This window comes from Moschus berezovskii, chromosome 6, assembly GCF_049115385.1.
Source record: "Moschus berezovskii isolate FMDL1 chromosome 6, NW_MosBer_1.0, whole genome shotgun sequence".
NCBI lineage: Eukaryota > Metazoa > Chordata > Mammalia > Artiodactyla > Moschidae > Moschus > Moschus berezovskii.
Genome location: NC_142465.1, coordinates 58,946,435 through 58,967,283, shown reverse-complemented (window position 1 = coordinate 58,967,283; position 20,849 = coordinate 58,946,435). Strand labels below are relative to the sequence as shown.

At 38.1% G+C, this 20,849-nt stretch overlaps 1 pseudogene; it reads right to left on the bottom strand.

Moving 5' to 3' along the window:
* Window positions 1–349: 349 nt before the first annotated feature.
* LOC129536041 (A-kinase-interacting protein 1-like) overlaps window positions 350–20,849 on the bottom strand; it is a 65,401-nt pseudogene continuing 44,901 nt past the window's right edge.

Here is a 20,849-nt window from a genome sequence, read left to right as displayed (position 1 = left end):
TGCTCTCCTTTCGTCCTCTTGAAGGAGGCAATACCACCTCCTTTATTTATTTATTTATTTTTTCATTTCCAAATCTCTCCCTTTATTATCATAATTAACCTTGCTCGGAAAGCAAGCTGTAAAAACTATTCAGACAGCATCATTACATTATTACTTTCAGGCAGAAGAGGGTGAAGGGACTTTCAAGTTAAAATAGGCACTGAAAGAGACACACTCCAGTTCCTAGGAAGGCTGACCTTCTACAGTCAGCACTAAAGGCAGGATTAATGTGTACATATTAAGAATATACAGTAGCTTTATTCTTCTTGATACTTAGAAAAAGGTGATATGATGCCTGTGATGGTCAACATCATATGGGGAAGACCAAGTCCACGCTTTGTCCGGAATCAACTGCTACCACGTGAGTCTTTTTGGTCAAGTCATCTGCACCCACAGTGACGGAATTGGGCCCTGGATATATTTCTATGTAGAGGTCCTCAGAGATGTTCTCAGCCTGGTCAGCTGATTCATGGATGGCAGTGGTGGGGAAGCCCGGTGTCCTAGAAGTTCTGTACTCACAGACTGGGGTGCCTTCAGCACACACTCTGACGCCTGATGCATGCCTCCAACACTAAGGCCTGTGTCTTTTCTCTGACCACTCCCCGCACCAGAGCACAGGTGCAGCTCTGATGTCCCTCTGTGATAGCGGTAGACGTGGGTTGCCCCTCCTTCCTCTGGTGCAGATGAGCAATATTTCCCACACTGACTTGAAGTATAGTTCATGTATTCAGCCATTGTTCTGAAGGAAGCACTGAGGGTCGGGTGTCTGTCTTCTCTCTTTCCTGGGAGAAGGCGCTGGGGGCTGGCTGCCGGCCCTCTTTCTCCATAGTGCCGCACCCGGGAAACGATCCCCACGCTGCCTTTGGGAAGCTCCACCGAAGGCCAGTCCACCGCCCTCCTCTTGGCCCGCTCCAGCACTTCCTGACCCAGCCTAGCCGAACGCTGCAGGGAACGTCAGTCCACCCGGTTCAGCGCCGCGGCCACCAGTTTTCCATGTCTCCCCAGGCGGCCTCGAATACCACCTCTTTTAGAACAGAACGAATCATCCTACTGAATCTTGTAATCTGTTCCACAACTCTGATTCCTCTTGCCTGGAGCTGTTTTGTTTTTTCCATAACTTTTATCACTTTCCAATGGTTACTTATTATGTTCATTATTTATTGTTTCACCCCTTCACTAGAATATGAAGTCCGATGGGTGGTTAGGAAACCATTGAGTGAAACTGCCCAGCCTGTCAGGCATGCTAATAACCACTTGCATGAGTTGTTTCATAAAAGTGGGTATTGATAAGGAACACAGTGCTTCCACCAAAACTAAGGATAGTTCGGGAGGATCCAAAAGGAGATACCAGCCCATAATATGTCCTGGCAACCTTCCCGAAATCCTCAGTCTAAAATCCATCTTGGCTGAGATGTGTATGCCGCCAGGAGGGACCCTGAGTCAGACCAAATATGGCAAGATGGTTGGCCAGAGAAAACCCAGAAACAAACCCCATTACCATAAAACCTGAGACCGTGAGTCATGTTGCGGAGCAGCTTACCTGGGTTCCCTTACCCTGCTGCTCTCCTCTCAGCTACCCTTCCCCCCAAATTCTTGCTTTATCAGTATGTGTGTCTCCTCAGACAATTCATTTTCCAGTGTCAGACAAGAGCCTACTCTCAGGCCCTGGAAAGTGTTTCCCTTCTGGTAATAAGGCCATGGATTTTACCATTACTCTCTACCCTAAGGTTCCAAAAGATTACCTGGTGCACTTATAGGTAAGTACCATATATTGGGTAAATTAATTACTGAATACTAATTTATATCCCCTACAGGAATTATCACAACTACTTTGATTTCCTGGCACCTTACTTTTAGTCCTTTGGTTTGCTTTACTTGCCGGATTTCTGGTAATATTCTTGAAAGGGTTCATTCTGAGGTTTCCACTTTATCCTATCAGACCTGTTTGGGTTTCTGCTGTGAAATCTCTTGATTTTGCTCATCTCAAAAGTCAAGTGACATGAAAAGGGTCTTAATTTTCCTAACACTTAATACTGACAACATATTTTAGATTTATAATTTATATCCATTGCTTTGGAGAGGCAAGTGTAAATATCAACAACAAAAATTACTAGTTTTCATCACAACAAATTTTGGTATATGAGTAAATTCTAGTATTTACTAGGTCAGCTCTTTCCAAAATTTTACATTGATTTCTGATTTCACTTTATAATTAAAATATAGGCATGAGCCAACATTTACATTATATATGGTAGCTGATTTTGCATGAAACTTAGAAATATATATATCTGAGATTGGAATAAAATAAATTTAAAATTGTCTATGTCAAACTGTCTATGGTAAAACTCATAATCTTTGATCCTGCAATGAAAGATTTACAGAGAAACTTATCTATTCAAGACCATTCCCATGTGCATTCATTTAGTGAAACTTTACTTGCAAGAATCTGTAAAAATGCTAATAAACCACATTTCTCACTAGCTTAGGCCTAGCTTTTTATTTGTTTCTGGCTTTGAGATAACTTTGAATAGGCAATATAGTGTCACCATGGGTAATGAATGATGCATGCATGAAATAGTGACTTTAAAACAGCACATTTCTCTTAAAGGAATCAATTTGCACACCATTGCTGCTTAAATCTTACGAGCAATTATGTATCATGTCTTTCCTATTCAAATGATAGAAAATCTATTTTAATCAACATTAATTTCCATGAAATTGTAATTTTGCTAGTGTCCATTAACGAGGATAAAGCAGATATGAGAAATAGTTTTAAGAAAATAAAAAATTTAAGAAAAAACACAGCAAAACATGTAGGAAAAATGCACTTTTGTTTCAAAAGTTAAGTGTTTCAGAAAAATACAGGACATCTCAGTAATGTGCCTAAGGAATAATATTACTGGCAATCCTAGAAGATTTTCCAAATGTAGGTATGTTCAGAACATACTTTTGCAAATTAGAAGAACTTTACTTTCCCAGACAGAGCATATTGATATAATTAGTAACTAGTTATGTAGGAAAGCAGTCCCTAACTTCATTGGCACCAGGGACTGGTTTCCTGGAAGACAATTTTTCCACAGACACGGGTTTGGGGAATGGTTTCAGGATGATTCAAGCACATTATATTTATTGTGTACTTTATTTCTACTATTATTATATTAACTCTACTTCAGATTATCAGGCATTAGATCCTGGAAGTTGGGGACCCTTGGTGTAGGATATTTTTGTTTCCTCCCTTTAAATGTTTTCTTTCTTCCACTTTTAATCTTATAGAATCAGAGTTTGATGCTGTTATTGCTGTTAAATGAATTGCTTGTTTAAGTCCTAGTAGTCCAGTAACTCCTGGTGGCAATGCAGTAGAGGTGAATAAAATGTAGATATTTAGGTGTACACTCTTTTTTGCCATTCCTTTGCAAATATTCTCAACTTCCTTGACAAAAAAAATAAAAACAAAACCACTTTACCTCTAATGAACCCAACTATCCAACTTCCTTTCTTCTGCATGCATTCAGTATATTATAGAAGGGGTTCAATCACAAAATCAGGCAGACTAGTGTTACTGTAAATTTATTCTCTCAAATTCAAATGAGTACTTACCACCACCTGAAAATCTCACCATGGTCCTATAAGTTTACCCAACTAGTGCTTTTATTTCATACATTAAATAATTTCCCTTTATCTCCTCACCGCCACCATCCCTGCATCCTTCAGTTGTTGACTTTGCTTTGTACATCATGTAGGAAGATGTTATCAGACAAGAAGGGACTCATCTTCCTCCCAGCTAGAAGGGCTGTCTTTCAAGAGGCACATGAAAAGATGCTCAGCATCACTGATTACTAGAGAAAAGCAAATGAGGTATCACTTCACACTGGTCAGAATGGCCATCATCAAAAAAGCTCAAACAATAAATGATGGAGATGGTGGAGAGAAAAAAGAACCCTCCTACACTGTTGGTGGGAATATAAATTGGGGCAGACACTATAGAAAACATTATGGAGATTTCTCAAAGAAATTAAAAATAGAATTGTCATATGATACGGCAGTCCTATATCTGGGCATATACCCACACAAACTATAAAAAGATACACACACCCCTATATTCATAGCAGTGCTATTTACAATAACCAAGACATAGAAGCAACATAAATGTCCATCAACAGATGGGTAAAGAAGATATGATATATAGACATAAAAGAATATTAGCTATAAAATTGAAATAATGCCATTTGTAGCAACATGGATGGACCCAGAGATTATCATACTAAGCCAGAAATAGAAAGACAAATACCATGTAATATCACTTATATATGGAATCTGAATATGACACAAATGCATATATCTATGAAACAAAAGCAGACTTACAGAGGACAGATTTGTGGTTGCAAAGTGGGAGGGCCGGTGGGAAGGATCTGGAGTTTGGGAGTAGCTGCTATAAATTGTTACATATAGGATGAATAAACAAGGTCCTACTGTATGGCACAAGGGGCTATATTCAATATCCTATAATAAAGCATAATGAAAAGAGTGTGAAAAAGAATATATATGTATAATAGGATCACTTTGCTGTATGTCAGAAATTAACACAACGCTGTAAATTAACTATACTTCAATAAAATTATTTTTTAACATTGCCAAAAAGAAAAAGTGTCCTTTCCTTTGCTAAAGGGGCTTCCCATGTGGCGCTACCCTTTACATTATTATATGAATAGTATATACTATGTTTTGTCTAAAAGTGTCATTTCCCAATTCCAAACCTCCAAGTTTTACCGTTTCCTGTACACTTTTTTTAAGTTGTTTTTTTTTTTTTAATGAAAAGACAATTGCTTTATAGAATTTTTATTGTTTTCTGTCAGTCATCAACAAGAATCAGCCACAGGTATACCCATGTCCCCTCCCTCTCAAACCTTCTTCCCATCTCTCTCACCATCCCACTCTTCTAGATTGTTACAGAGCCCCTGTTTGAATTCCCTGAGTCATGCAGCAAATTCCCATTGGCTATCTATTTTACATTACTGCCAAGATTTTCAGAATAGTGAGAAAGTCAATTCCTAGGCAGGGTTCTCGAGGAGGAGATAGGGGTCTGGAATTCTCAAGGAAGAGGAAAGGACAAACTTATTTTTCCTCTACGTTCCTTAGGATTATATAACAATAATGTATTCTGCTTGAGGACAGTTTCTGGAAAAAACCTTCTGGCTAATCCTGTAATCTTAAAATGTAAATTATGGGAATGGGTCTAGTAAGGTCTTTACAACCTCCAGACATTCTTTTGATTCATTGTAATAACTTCCCTGGTGGCTCAGAGGTTAAAGTGTCTGCCTGCAATGCAGGGGACCTGGGTTTGGTCCCTGGGTTGGGAAGATCCCCTGGAGAAGGAAATGGCAACCCACTCCAGTATTCTCTCCTGGAGAATCCCATGGACGGAGGAGCCTGGTGGGCTACAGTCTACAGGGTCGCAAATAGTTGGACACGACTGAGCGAGTGACTTATTAACATTTTTTCTTAATAGCTAATTAAAAAGTACATAACTCCATTGCTAACACCAGTGAGGGGGCACTCTTTCTGCCCCCTTCTGATGTCTATGTCAGAAGCTTTCTCTATCTCTTTTATACTTTAATAAAACTTTATTACACAAAAACTCTGAGCAATCAAGCCTCATCTCTGGCCCCGGATTGAATTCTTCTCCTCTGGAGGCCAAGAATCCAGAAGTCTTTCATGCTTCAGCAACGTTTCAATAGAACAGACCTGAAAACTGTATATTGGATTTGATCATATGGAGAACACTTCACTCCCCATCTTGTCTAAAACCCTGGACAAAACACCCCATCTCATCATGGAAATTCTTTCTCTTCCTGGTTTCCATGACATCATCACACTTCTGACTTCCCTTCTATCTTTCTGGCTTCTCCAGATAAATCTTACTTCCTCTCTCCTTTCCCGCTTAATTTTATTTCTTATTCTACACTGTCTCTTTAAGAGACCTTCTTGATTGCCATGGATTAAAATACCATTTTTGTGCTCAAAAAGAACACATATACAGTAAGTCCTCTGTGTACAAACCTTCGGGTTGTGAACTTTCAAAGAGGCAAACTTGTGTTAACATGTCCAGTCCTGTAAGTTGTTCACATGTCTGGTGTACATCGTCATGTGCATGCATCCTCTACAATCGGTTGTGCTTCTGTATAATTTACAATACAGTACTATACAGAATACAGTAGTGCAGTATTTTTATTTCAAGTCCAAGATGTCCAGAAGCAAGTGTAAAAGCAGGTGTGATGTAGTTGGTACTGTTAAGAAGCACTAGAAATTGGAGGCCCAGAGAAAGGGCAAAGAGAGACAAGACGAAGAAGAGGTAATTGAAGAGCTGAAGAGATTCACAATGCAGGAAATGGCAAGAGGATTTTCTTTATTTGAGGAGACACTGATAGTCTCTGATGGCTCAGACAGTAAAGAATCTGTCTGCAATGAGTGAGACCTGGGTTAGATCCCTGGTTGGGAAGATCCCCTAGAGGAAGGCATGGCAACCCACTCCAGTATTCTTGCTTAGAGAATCCCGTGGACAGAGGAGCCTGGGTCCATGGGGTTGCAAAGAGTCAGATACAACTGAGCAACTAAGCACAGCACAGCAGATAGCTTTAGAGGCACAGGACCTGAATGTAGAACAGTATACAAAGGTTGTAGGAGCCGTTCAGAATGCAATCCAGTGCTACCATGTCATCTATGATGAGAAAAAAAGAGCTACTCCCAAATACCACTGGATCTTTTTTTTTTTCCAGAGAAGTACATACAATTGAATCCAACAAAGAACCAGAAGCTGTGCCATCAACGTCAGGCATGAGTGAAATGGCAGCTTGCCCTCCATCTCTGATTGCTGACAAGACTTCAACTCTACCATCTCCCACCTCCCCTTCCTCCTCCAGTCGGCAACTTTCTTGCCTGTTCACTTGAGGCCAGCCCCTATGTGCCAGCTGTTGTCCTGTACTACTGTGCTTTTCAAGGTACTGTATGTACTGTAAGATTGAAATTAAAATACTTTTGTGTATCCTTATTTTTATTATGTATATTTATGTGAAAACTATTATAAACCTATTCCAGTACAGTACTTTATAGTTGATTGTTTTAGTTGAATACCTAAGCTACTTTGTTGGACTCACAAATAGAGAACTTAGGAACACATTCTGGGACCAGAACTTATTCGAATGTAGGAGACTTACTGCATACACTTTCTCATCCAAGTCCTTCCTTCTGTATTACTATCTGCTCCCCTATAGTGGTTCTTTTCCTATCATGTGGCCCTTTAGTCTCGCCTCATCCTGTTGCTAAAGAATTAGAAATCATTTCAACATAGCTTTGTCCTGATGTCCTCCTTCATCCAATATGAAGTTCAGATGATTCTAAATCCAAATTTACTTTCTGAATTATTAATACTTTCCATTTCTGCATTTCTGTTGCCACTCTCAATTAGTCTTATCCAAACATTTTCACTTGAACTACTCTATCACCAAGCTGGACTATCTACATCACACCCAGAATTGTCTTTTAAAATGTAAATTTTACTTTTTTCACCTCTGTTTTAACATTGAAAAATTGCCCCAAATCTTTAATTTTACCATCAAAGGCTTTCCTGGTAGCTCAGATGGTATGGAATCTGCCTGCAATGCAGGAGACCCAGGTTTGATCTCGGGGTTGGAAGATACCCTGGAGAAGGAAATGGCAACCTACTCCAGTATTCTTGCCTGGAGAAATCCATGGAGAGAGGAGTCCGTCAGGCTACAGTCCATGGGATGACAAAGAGCTGGACACGACTGAGTGACTAACACACACATATGCCTTGTCCTCTAGGCCAGCCACACTGTCCTTTCTTCCATTCCTAAAAAACCAATTATTATCTGCCTCATAGACTTTTTGCATGGTATTCCCTTCACCTGGAATGCTTTTCCTCTCACTTTGACTTTGCTAATCTTGCTAATATTTTACATTTTAACTCAAATGTCATCTCTGGATAAGCCTTCTTTGAGTCCCAAGTCTGAATTACATTTCTCCTGTTATTTTTTTCTCTTGTATCATTTAACACAAATTATGGTATAGGTCAATTTATCTGTCACTTAAACTAGTCACTTAAACTCCATGGGGACAGACCCAAGGAATGTTTTGTTCAACCTCATATCTAATATTTTGTAACTATTTAATATGTAAACAAATATATGTATGAATAACTGTATGTTTATAAGCAAGTTTCCTGACCTCTTTGTGTCTCATCTGTGAAGCTGGTGTAAGAATTTCTTATTTTATTGACCTATGCATTCGTGCTAAGTCACTTCAGTCATGTCCAACTCTTTGCGACTCTATGGACTATTAACCTATAGAGCAAATCTTACTAGATAGCATGAGTTTATTTCAAAAAAATGTCATTACCTCCACCCTACCATCTGTCCCATCCAAGCCAGCAGCTGAACAGAGTAGAAATGTTCTTCATAGTGAAAAGTTTAACATGTGTGCATGTGTGTTCAGTTGCTTCAGTTGGGTCTGACTGTTTGCAACCCTATGGACTATAGCCCGCCAGGCTCCTCTGTTCATGGGATACTCTAGGCGATGACTCTGGATTGGGTTGCCATGACCTCCTCCAGGGGGTCTTCTCTACTCAGGGAGTGAACCTGTGTCTCCTGCATTGCAGGTGAATTCTTTACCACTGAGCCACCAGGGAAGCCCAAAGTTTAACATAATTAGATTTAATTTTTTTATTTTCCTCTTTTTACCTGTGTAATTCTGGTAAAGTTATTTAACATTTAAGTTAACAGTTATTTAAGCCTGTTCTGCACCACCGAAGCCTTTGACTGTATGGATCACAATAAACTGTGGAAAATTCTGAAAGAGATGAGAATACCAGACCACCTGACCTGCCTCTTGAGAAACCTGTATGCAGGTCAGGAAACAACAGTTAGAACTGGACATGGAACAACAGACTGGTTCCAAATAGGGAAAGGAGTACATCAAGGCTGTATATTGTCACCCTGCTTGTTTAACTTATATGCAGAGTACATCATGAGGAACGCTGGGCTGGAAGAAGCACAAGCTGGAATCAAGATTGCTGGGAGAAATATCAATAACCTCAGATATGCAGATGACACCACCGTTATGGCAGAAAGTGAAGAGGAACTAAAAAGCCTCTTGATGAAAGTGAAAGAGGAGAGTGAAAAGGTTGGCTTGAAGCTCAACATTCAGAAAATGAAGATCATGGCATCTGGTCCCATCACTTCATGGGAAATAGATGGGGAAACAGTGGAAGCAGTGTCAGACTTTATTTTTTTGGGCTCCAAAATCACTGCAGATGCTGATTGCAGCCATGAAATTAAAAGACACTTACTCCTTGGAAGGAAAGTTATGACCAACCTAGATAGCATATTAAAAAGCAGAGACATTACTTTGCCAACCAAGGTCCGTCTAGTCAAGGCTATGGTTTTTCCTGTGGTCATGTATGGATGTGAGAGTTGGACTGTGAAGAAAGCTGATCGCTGAAGAATTGATGCTTTTGAACTGTGGTTCTGGAGAAGACTCTTGAGAGTCCCTTGGACTGCAAGGAGATCCAACCAGTCCATTCTGGGGGAGATCAATCCTCGGTGTTCATTGGAAGGACTGATGCTAAAGCTGAAACTCCAATACTTTGGCCACCTCATGCGACGAGTTGACTCACTGGAAAAGACTCTGATGCTGGGAGGGGTTGGGGGCAGGAGGAGATGGGGACGGCAGAGAATGAGATGGCTGGATGGCATCACCGACTCTGTGGACATGAGTTTGAGTGAACTCCGGGAGTTGGTGATGGACAGGGAGGCCTGGCGTGCTGTGATTCATGGGGTCACAAAGAGTCGGACATGACTGAGTGACTGAACTGAACTGAACTGAACTGAACTGAAGCCTGTTCTCTCATCCAAAAAAAACTGATAGAATAATACCTCTCTCCAAAAGTCTGTGGTTAGGATTATATTCAATGATATGTACAAAGCATCAAGTATATAGGCATTCCATAGATGTAAATGCCAGCCTCTGCATTCCCAAGATACCATATATAATGTAATTTCCCAACATTTTCATCCCAATCCCCATGTGTTTTTCACATGATTAAGCTTAAGTGTTGTTTTTAGATGGCAAATATACCTGAGAAGTGTGTCAAGTCTCGTATCTTCAGAGGCCACAGGAAGCACCTGGAGCTTAATCAAAATGCAGATTCCAGTGACTCTACCCACTGATATTTGATCTTAAAACCTAGAGCAAACCCAGGAATCTGCATGTGGGTCAGGGTGAATCATGTTCCATTAACTTCATTCTGAAGACCAGTTTTATAATGCAACGAAGTCTGGGACCTAGAAATATTTTCAACCCTCTATATGTTTGAGTTTGCTACAAGTGACAAATGAGCTGATGCTCTGCAAAGAGCATATTTATTTTTTTAAGAGTTGAGACTTTATTCATTCCTCTTTATGAAATGAACTTAGTTTTAAACTTAGGAGAAAGAGAGCAATTCCTTTCCCAAAGGCACCATTCATCAGATTATAAATAGGTCTCCTAAATTGTAAATGAATCTTAACCCCTATACCCGCAGGTTAACACGTCCGCCTGCAATGCGGGAGACCTGGGTTCAATCCCTGGGTTGGGAAGATCCCCTGGAGAAGGAAATGGCAACCCACTCCAGTATTCTTGCCTGGAGAATCTCAGGGATGGAGGAGCCTGGTGGGCTACAGTCCACAGGTGTCACAAAGAATCAGATACGACTGAGTGACTTTACTTTCACTTTCAAATTGTAAATGAAGCTTAACCCCTATACCTGCACTTACTCTCTAGGAAGTCTACCTACAAATGAGAGGAATGGTTTTTTAGATTTATATATGTTTCAGAAATAATACATATTTGAAAAAAAATTTCTATTAGTTCTCATAAGCCTGACATATAAGCTTATATTTTATAAAGGACACACATTAGAATAAGGATTGCCACACAGTAGTTATGGGATATAAAAATACTAAGAATAAGCAGTGGAAGAGTGATGTAAATAAACATTTTTGTAATTTAAAACAATTCAAAAACATCACAAATATCTCTTATAAATCAGTGACAAACATATCACCTCATTTTTTTAAGTCATTGATATTAAAGATTTTAAATCCCAAAGACCTCATATGTAAAAGTCATTTAGTTGTCTCTTTTTAAAAACAAAAATGAAAATGAAAATTGAATATCAAGTTACTACTGACATAAAAACCAATTAAGACTATAAGAAATATACACCAGTTAACTTATGAATTCAAAAAACATCCCAGAGCTTCTTTGACTTTTTTATAAATATATGATTCATTTTTGCTTACTCCATAAAATATTTTTAAAAGATGATTAAAATGCATAAATGTATAATACATTGATAAGCATAAATTTAGTCTGTAAGGCATGAAAGATGAAATTTATATCCTTCCATCTTGGAGAAGGAAATGGCAGTCCACTCAAGTGTTCTTGCCTGGAGAATTCCATGGACAGAGGAGCCTGGTGGGCTACAGTCCATGGGGTCACAAAGAGTTGGGCACAGCTAAGCGACTAACACACACACACACACACATCTTGCTGTATAGGAATGTTTTTCTCCAGATGGATGAAAAGAGTGTTCTGAGTTTTACATTTATAACTAAAATGACTCAAAGACACATTGTCTTTGGTTCTTGAAGTGTCAGAAAAAAAATATTTTAACTTCTAGAGGCTATCTCAGATTCTTGCTGCTGAAACTAAGAAAAATTTTCTCTTACATAATTTAGAGGAACTGAAAGGTACAGCTGAAAAGAATTGTGGTCCTTGAGGTGCCTATTTCTTTCCACATCTGACTTTAGAAGTCTACCTATCCTTTAGGGTCCAATATAAAGGCTCCCTCCTATGCGATCAACTCAGTGAAAAAGTGGAAGTTTTCTAGCACCTTTCACAATTTTTTTTAAACACAAATACCAATGCAAAGCCCTAAATATTCTAAATCACACTCGCTGTATCACAGTTCACATCAAATTGCCTGTTAAGCCACAAATCTCAAAAAAATCTCATCTATCTAATCTCCACTTACCATTCTCACTGTGTAACCTTTGTATCAACCCTCTCTGTTGACCTCCTGAAGTAATGCATTGTCTCTTATACAACTCCTAGACTCTCATATTGTGTATTCTGCATCCCACACTCCATAGTCATTTTAAAACTATTCTAAAATATAAAAACAGCCACAAAATACAGCCTTCATCATCCAACCCATGCTTCATCCTTCTAAAGTGCTCATATATACCAGTCTACCTCCTCATCTCACAAAACTTCTTGCCCTTCCAGGATACTCACCCAAGATATTTTGTCTATTTTTTAATGAATAACTTTTCATATTTTATTTTCTTTCCCCAAAATGTATTTATTTACTTTACTTATCATCTATCCCCCAACTCTCTTGGGAAGTTCCAGGAGAGCATGAAAAAAGACTCTTAAAAAATGAACTTAGTAAATTGATGTAGCAACTGTGGAAAATAGTATGGGGGTTCCTTATAAACAAAAAAATAGAAATAGCATATGACCCAGCAATCCCATTCTCAGGCATATATCCTGAGAAGATCACAGTTCAGAAGGACACCTGTACAACCAATGTTCATTGCAGCACTGTTTACAATACCCAGGACATGGAAGCAACCTAGATGTCCATCAACAGATAAATAGATAAAAAAAGATGTGGTACATATATGCAGTAGAATATTACTCAGCCATAAAAAGGAATGAAATTCGGTCATTTGTAGTTATATGGAAGGGCCTAGACTCTATTATACACAGTGAGGTAAGCCAGAAAGAGAACAAATGTTGTATATTAACATACATATGTGGAATCTAAAACAATGATACAGACAAACCTATTTGCAGGACAGGAATAGAAACACAGACATAAAGAACAGATGTGTGGACATAAGGTGGGAAAAGAAACTGGGAGACTGACATATGTGCCCTGCCATATGTAAAACAGATAGCTAGTGGGAACTTTATGTATAGCACAGGGAGCTTAGTTCAGTTCTCTGTGATGACCTAGATGGGTGGGATGGGAGTGGGAGAGTGGCTCAAGAGGGAAGGATATATGCATACATATAGCTGATTCACTTTGTTGTATAACATGATAAAGCAACTAAACCCCGATTTTTAAAAAATGAACTTAGTGTCTTCAGACTTACCAAAAGGAGGCTGCTGAGGCTGAAATATAGTGAGAATGAGATGAGAAAAGGAGGAAGTACAGAACTGAAATAGTATTTGAAGGGGTAACTGAGATTTGAAGATATATAGTTTTGGAGATTATTTTATTTTTCATTATGTGTAGAGTGTTATTGTTATGCTAAGAAACAAGGAGTTGGAGGGTTTATAGCAGGGGAGTGATGTTATCTGATATATATTTAGCTATCACTTAAATTCTGTGTGCAAAATAGATTGTAAGAAACATAGGGAGTGGTCAGTGAGGAAAAGGGGGAGATCAACAGATAATTATAATTTATGCTTTTCATCAATATCACATTGCAGAAAGACCTTTGCAGACAGGGGTCAGTTATTCAGTGCAATGATATTGAATGCCTACAATGAATTAGAGTCTATACTTGGGAGAAAGTGTTTAACTTGCAGTTGGACAAGTATGATTCAACTCCTGGCTCCACCACTTACAAGTTTTGTGATTTTGGAAAATAATATAACCTCTGAAAACCTGAATGTCATCACCTACAAAATAGATGAAAATTCCATGAGGATTAAATGAACAAATTTAGCACATTGCCTGGCACATGATAACAGTTCTGCTAACACTACTACTACACCAAATCTGTGGCAGTTGGACATCTTAGGAATGGTTCAAGATGAAACAAACTCAATGAAATTATTGCCCTTACTAGTTAGAGGACATTTAACATTCTTGGTTCTATAGACAAGATCGAGAATCATGACAGGCTCTTCATTTTCTTTGGGGATTTTTGTAGTTTGTTTTACTATGACACATTAAAATAAAGGAAAGAAATGATTCTGTTTTGTGTTGGTTGAGGGTAAATATCTGCAAATAGAATTGAATTTGACATACCAAATTTCCACATAAATTAGACTTCAGTTTTACCATGAGACTTTTTCTGATTTCATAGAATTGGAGCATGGAGAAAAGAACTAATAACACACTGTAACTGCCACAAGTGTCTTTCCATTATAATTTAATACAGCTCAATAGGAGTAGGAGAACTTGCTCAGAAAACTATATAATTTTTCATATAAAGCATAAAAGATAATATCCCATAAAATTCCTTTTCTCTTGTTGATAAAAATTTACTTGAAAACATTTTAGAGACATGAACTTTCTTTTGGGATGTTGATTTTCCGTATTAGTAGTATTGTTTGTATGTTAAAAAGATTTCTTTCTAGAAGAAAAAAAAATGATTTTTTCATAATTTGTGAAAAGAACTAATATCTATAAGTCAATGCCAAAATTTTAAGACCAAGAGACAGTTTGGTCATTATAGTAACTCTAGTTACAGGTTTTGCAAGAAATTAACTAAAAATGAAAGAAAGGGCATTGGTCCTCAGCATTACATTTGTAAGTACTCTTCACACAATATTTGCCATGGGATAATGAATAATTAACATTATTTCTGTCACTGCCTTACAGTGACATACTGTACTAATGGATCATGGAGTCCCTTGGGGTCCCAGAATGCATTTCAACTCAGAGTTACCACGGAGACAAAGGATCTTCCGGTTTTTCAGTCCTTTGTTCTCGGCTGCGCTCTGTGCTCTTACACCTCTTCTGAATTTGGCCACTTTAGATCTCTCTCAGCTGTTCCAAGATTTCTTTGAAAAGTGTTAAAAAAAATGCACCTACCATATACATATCCTAACTCCTGTTCTTTACCCAGGTTTTTTGTTTTATAGAGCTTTAAATCTATTTCTGCTTCATTGACTATGCCAAAGCCTTTAACTGTGTGGATCACAATAAACTGTGGAACATTCTGAAAGAGATGGGAATCCCAGACCACCTGACCTGCCTCTTGAGAAACCTGTATGCAGGTCAGGAAGCAACAGTCAGAACTGTACATGGAACAGACTGGTTCCAAATAGGAAAAGGAGTACGTCAAGGCTGTATATTGTCACCTTGCTTATTTAACTTATATGCAGAGTACATCATGAGGAACGCTGGGCTGGAAGAAGCACAAGCTGGAATCAAGATTGCTGGGAGAAATATCAATAACCTCAGATATGCAGATGACACTACCCTTATGGCAGAAAGTGAAGAGGAACAAAAAAGCCTCTTGATGAAAGTGAAAGAGGAGAGTGAAAAGGTTGGCTTGAAGCTCAACATTCAGAAAATGAAGATCATGGCATCTGGTCCCATCACTTCATGGGAAATAGATGGGGAAACAATGGAAATGGTGAGAGACTTTATTTTGGGGGCTCCAAAATCACTTCAGATGGTGACTGTAGCCATGAAATTAAAAGACACTTCCTCCTTGGAAGAAAAGCTATGACTAACCTAGACAGCATGTTAAAAAGCAGAGCCATTACTTTTCCAGCAAAGGTCCGTCTAGTCAAGGCTATGGTTTTCCCAGTAGTCATGTGTGGATGTGAGAATTGGATCATAAAGAAAGCTGAGTGCTGAAGAATTGATGCTTTTGAACTGTGGTGTTGGAGAAGACTCTTGAGAGTCCCTTGGACTGCAAGGAGATCCATCCAGTCCTTCCTAAAGGAAATCAGTCCTGAATATTCATTGGAAGGACTGATGTTGAAGCTGAAACTCCAATACTTTGGCCACCTGATGTGACGAACTGACTCATTGGAAAAGACCCAGATGATTGGAATGACTGAAGGCAGGAGGAGAAGGGGACAACAAAGGATAAGATGATTGGATGGCAACACCGACTCAATGGCCATGAGTTTGAGTAAGCTCCGGGAGCTGGTGATGGACAGGGAAGCCTGGTGTACTGCTGTCCATAGCGTTGCAAAGAATCAGACAAACTGAGCGACTGAACTGAACTGAAATACAAGATTGATTTAAAAGCATGTGTCTGTGTGTATATGTTTTGAGATAATACCATTTCCCATAATTTCCTAGAGTGAAACATTTCCAGTGCTTTTGTGCACTTAAACCATATTGTGACTATTTGAGCTAAAATATCACCTCTTATACATCTACACAGTAATTAGAACAGCATCAAGTAATAGTTTGTATTAAGTCCTGGGTGTTCATTGGAAGGACTGATGTTGAAGCTGAAATTCCAATACTTTGGCCACCTGATGCGAACAGTTGACTCATTTGAAAAGACCCTGATGCTGGGAAAGATTGAGGGCAGAGGAGAAGGGGACAACAGAGGATGAGATGGTTGGATGGCATCACCAACTCAATGGACATGGGTTTGGGTGGCCTCTGGGAGTTGGTGATAGACAGCGAGGTCTGGCATGCTGTGGTTCATGGGGTCGCAAAGAGTTGGACACAACTGAGCGACTGAACTGAACTGAGCTAAAATATCATGTCTTATACATCTACACAGTAGTTAGAACAGTTTCAAGTAATAGTTTGTGTACATACTGTCTGAAGGAAACTAATAAATGATTTTGTTTTGTGTCTTAGGTATAGAAATAGATTATCATTATAGCAGAATATTTCTATTTTATTATACTTCTATGTCTTAAAATCTATTCTCTTAAAATTTCTTAAATACTCAGGAATGATTCTTGAGAAACAAAGGCAGAGAGAACTCCAGACATCTTCAAAGGGCCCTTTTGAGGCTTTAGCTGAATATTCATCATTCCATGAGTGTGAAGGCTCTTCTGAAGCTGGTAAAAGAATGACTAGAAAAGATGCGAGAGACCAATTTCTGGATATCTCACAGGGCTAAGAAGAGTTCCTGTTCCCATGAGTCATAGTGGAAAATATCATGATTTGGGGGTGTTAGGGAGAATACTCAGTAGGGTTTTGCTTCAATAGTGGGAAAAATTAAGGCTTGTATGAAATATCATTCTTTCCCTGCCTAACAAAGTTTAAAATCAACACTTGAAATTAATAATTAAACTCCTCTTGGTAGCTGAATCCCAGAAAAATGTTTACAACTTATTTTTATGCAATTCCTTTACAGTAAGATAAAATTCACAATGTCTGATCTCTAGTAAAAAATTACCAGACATGCAAAGAAGCAAGAAAATGTGGTGCATATGAGGAGAAAAACCAGCCCGTCAAAATCAACCCAGAAATGTTGCTGATAGCAGAATTAATGGAAAGGAACAATAAATCAGCTATTGATATCTAATTTTGCTTTATTGAATACACTAAATCCTTTGACTGTATAGATCACAACAAACTGTGGAAAACTATGAAAGAGGTGGGAATACCAGACCAGCTTACATACCTCCTGAGAAATCTGTATGCAGATGAAGAAGCAACAGTTAGAACCTAACGGAACAACAGACTGGTTGCAAACTGGGAAAAGGAGTATATCAAGGCTGTATATTGTCACCATGCTTATTTAATTTATATGCAGAGTATATCATGCAAAATGCCAGACTGGATGAAGCAAACGTTGGAAACAAGATTGCCAGGAGAATATCAATAACCTCAGATATGCCGATGACACCACACTTATGGCAGAAAGCAAAGAGGAACTAAAAAGCCTCTTGATGAAGGTGAAAGAGGAGAATGAAAAAGCTGGTTTAAAACTCAACAGTCAAAAAACAAAGATTATGGCATCTGGTCCCATCACTTTATGGCAAATAGATGGTGAAACAATGGAAACTAGTGTAATAGCCAAGACTATTTTCTTGGCTCCAAAATCACTTCAGATGGTGACTGCAGCCATGAAATTAAAAGACGCTTGTTCCTTGGAAGAAAAGATATGACCAACCTAGATAGCATACTAAAAAGCAGAGACGTTATTTTGTCAACAAAGGTCCACCTAGTCAAAGCTATGGTTTTTCCATTAGTTACGTATGGATGTGAGAATAGGACCATAAAGAAAGCTGGGTACCAAAAAATTGATGCTTTTGAACTGTGATATTGGAAAAGACTCTTGAGAGTCCCTTGGAATGCAAGGAGATCCAACCAGTCCATGCTAAAGGAAATCAGTCCTGAATATTCTTTGGAAGTACTGATGCTGAAGCTGAAACTCCAGTACTTTGGCCACCTGATGTGAAGAACTGACTCCTTAGAAAAGACCCTGAACCTGGGAAAGATTGAAAGCAGGAGGAGAACGGGACAACAGAGGATGAGATAGTTTGATTGCATCACCAACTCGATGGACATGAGTTTGAGCAAGCTCTGGGATTGATGATTGACAGGGAAGCCTGGCATGCTACAGTCCAGGGGTTGCAAAGAATCGGACATGACTGAATGACAGAACTGAACTGATAATTGGAATACATATATTAACATTTTAAGTGAACAGATTCCAACTGCATCACCAGAAGACTTCTAGTACAAAAATATGAAGTAGAAAATCCCTCAGGCAGAAGGAAAATGGCTACAGTTGTAAATCTCTATCTATACAAATATGAGCACCAGAAATGGTAACTACATGGGTAAATGTAAAAAAATTCTTACCATTAGTTACTTCTATTTTAAAAATGTAATGGAGGACAAAACAGTATATGTAGAATTGAAATTTATAATGTATCAACACAAAATATAGAATGTAAAAAAATGAGAGTATAATTTTAAGGTTGTTATACTAAAAGGGAAGGACTTCCCAGGTGATGCTAGTGGTAAAGAATCCACCTGCCAATGCAGAAGACTTAAAAACGTTGGTTTGATCCCTAGGTCAAGAAGATCCCCTAGAGTAGGAAATGGCACTGCCCTCCAGTATTCTTGCCTGGAAAATTCCATGGACAAAGGAGCCTGGTGGATTATAGTCCAAGGGGCCACAAAGAGTCAGATGTGACTGAGTGACAAAACACATACTAAAGGGAAAAAATACAACTTGAGTGTAGGCTGTAATATGGCAAAGATGTGAACAGTACCACTGAAGCAACCGGTGAGAGAGCTAATAATCCAACCAAGGAGATTGTTACTTTACAAACAATACTCAATCCAAAATAAGACAAGAAAAAAAATGGGAATTAAGAAAATTAAAAATAAATAGAAAACAAACAGCAATGTATTATATTTAAACTCAATCTTATCACTAATCACATTAAATGTAAATCTAAACACACCAATTCATAGAGATTGTCAGAATGAGTAAAAAAATTGAAGACCCTATTCCACACAGCCTTCATGGGATCTGCTTTAAATATAAAGACACAACTAGGCTGAAAATAGAGGAATGGGAAAACATGTTAACACTGCTGCTGCTGCTGCTGCTAAGTCACTTCAGTCATGTCCGACTCTGTGTGACCCCATAGACGGAAGCCCACCAGGCTCCCCCGTCCCTGGGATTCTCTAGGCAAGAACACTGGAGTGGGTTGCCATTTCCTTCTCCAAAGTGTGAAAGTGAAAAGTGAAAGTGAAGTCGCTCAGTCGTTTCCGACCCTTAGTGACCCCACGGACTGCAGCCCACCAGGCTCCTCCACTAATCAACAGAAATTTCAAGTACCTATATTAATATTAGATGTAATGTATTTGAAAATGATGTGTGAGTCAATTCATTCAGAGGACATGATTAGTCTAAATAATTAATGTACCTAATAAAACATATGAAAAACTTATAAAACTATAATGCGAAATAAACATATCTATAATTTCAGTATAAAGTTTCATACTCTACTCACAATAATTGATAGAAAAAGTACTCACAGAAATTGGTTAAGATATAGGATATTTGAACAACATTTCAATCATTTTAACTCATTTGATATTTACTGAATGTTCCACCGAGGAAAGAGTGGAATAAATAATTGTGAGAAGTGTACCAACTAAGACCATATTCTGTGCCATAAAAAGACTAAGTAAATATAAAAGCCTTCATGTAAAGTTCAAGCATGTATCTACCATATGACCCAGCCATTGCACTCCAAGTATTTACCCAAGAGAAATGGAAATGTATTTCTCTACAAAGAATTGTACACAAATGCCCATAGCTATTTGGTTGTTACTAGCCCAAAATGGAAGCAACCTAAATGTCAACAACAGGTAAATAGATAAATAAATTGCACTATATCGATATAGTGAAATTTTTTCAGCAACAAAAAGTAATGAATTATTGACACACACAAAAATATAGGTAAATCTCAATATAATTATGCTGGGGGAAAAAAACAGACAAAGAGTATATATTGTGTGATTCCTATTATATAAAATTTTAGAAAATATAAACTAATAGTAACAGAAAACAGATCAGTGATTGCTTAGAGAAAAGAAATAAAGTCAGGAGGAAGAAATTACAAAGAGTTCCAAGAAACTTCTTGGGTGTAATTAATATTTCATTGTATTGATTGTGGAGTTAGTCTTATGATTATAAATATACATCAAAATGCAAACTATATACTCTAAATATGTGTATGTGTTGCATGTCAGTTAGAGCCTCAATAAGTTTTTAATAAATAGTTATCTAAATGACTTCCTGAAAAACATCACTGAAGTATTTGAAATTTACACACAAAAATCTAAAGAATACTATGGTCAAAAGAAATGGCCAACAAAATACAGGATTACTTATTTCCTAAAGTTGTTCCTCCATTAAATTATAAAGAAGAGAAAAAAAATAATGGCAGGATTTTTAATCATAATACTTAAGAAATATTCCCTGAGAATATTTCAGGCTCATAGGAACGTGCTTTTATGATTTAAGCCTCTAGTGCCAGTAAGTGCACAGCAGAAG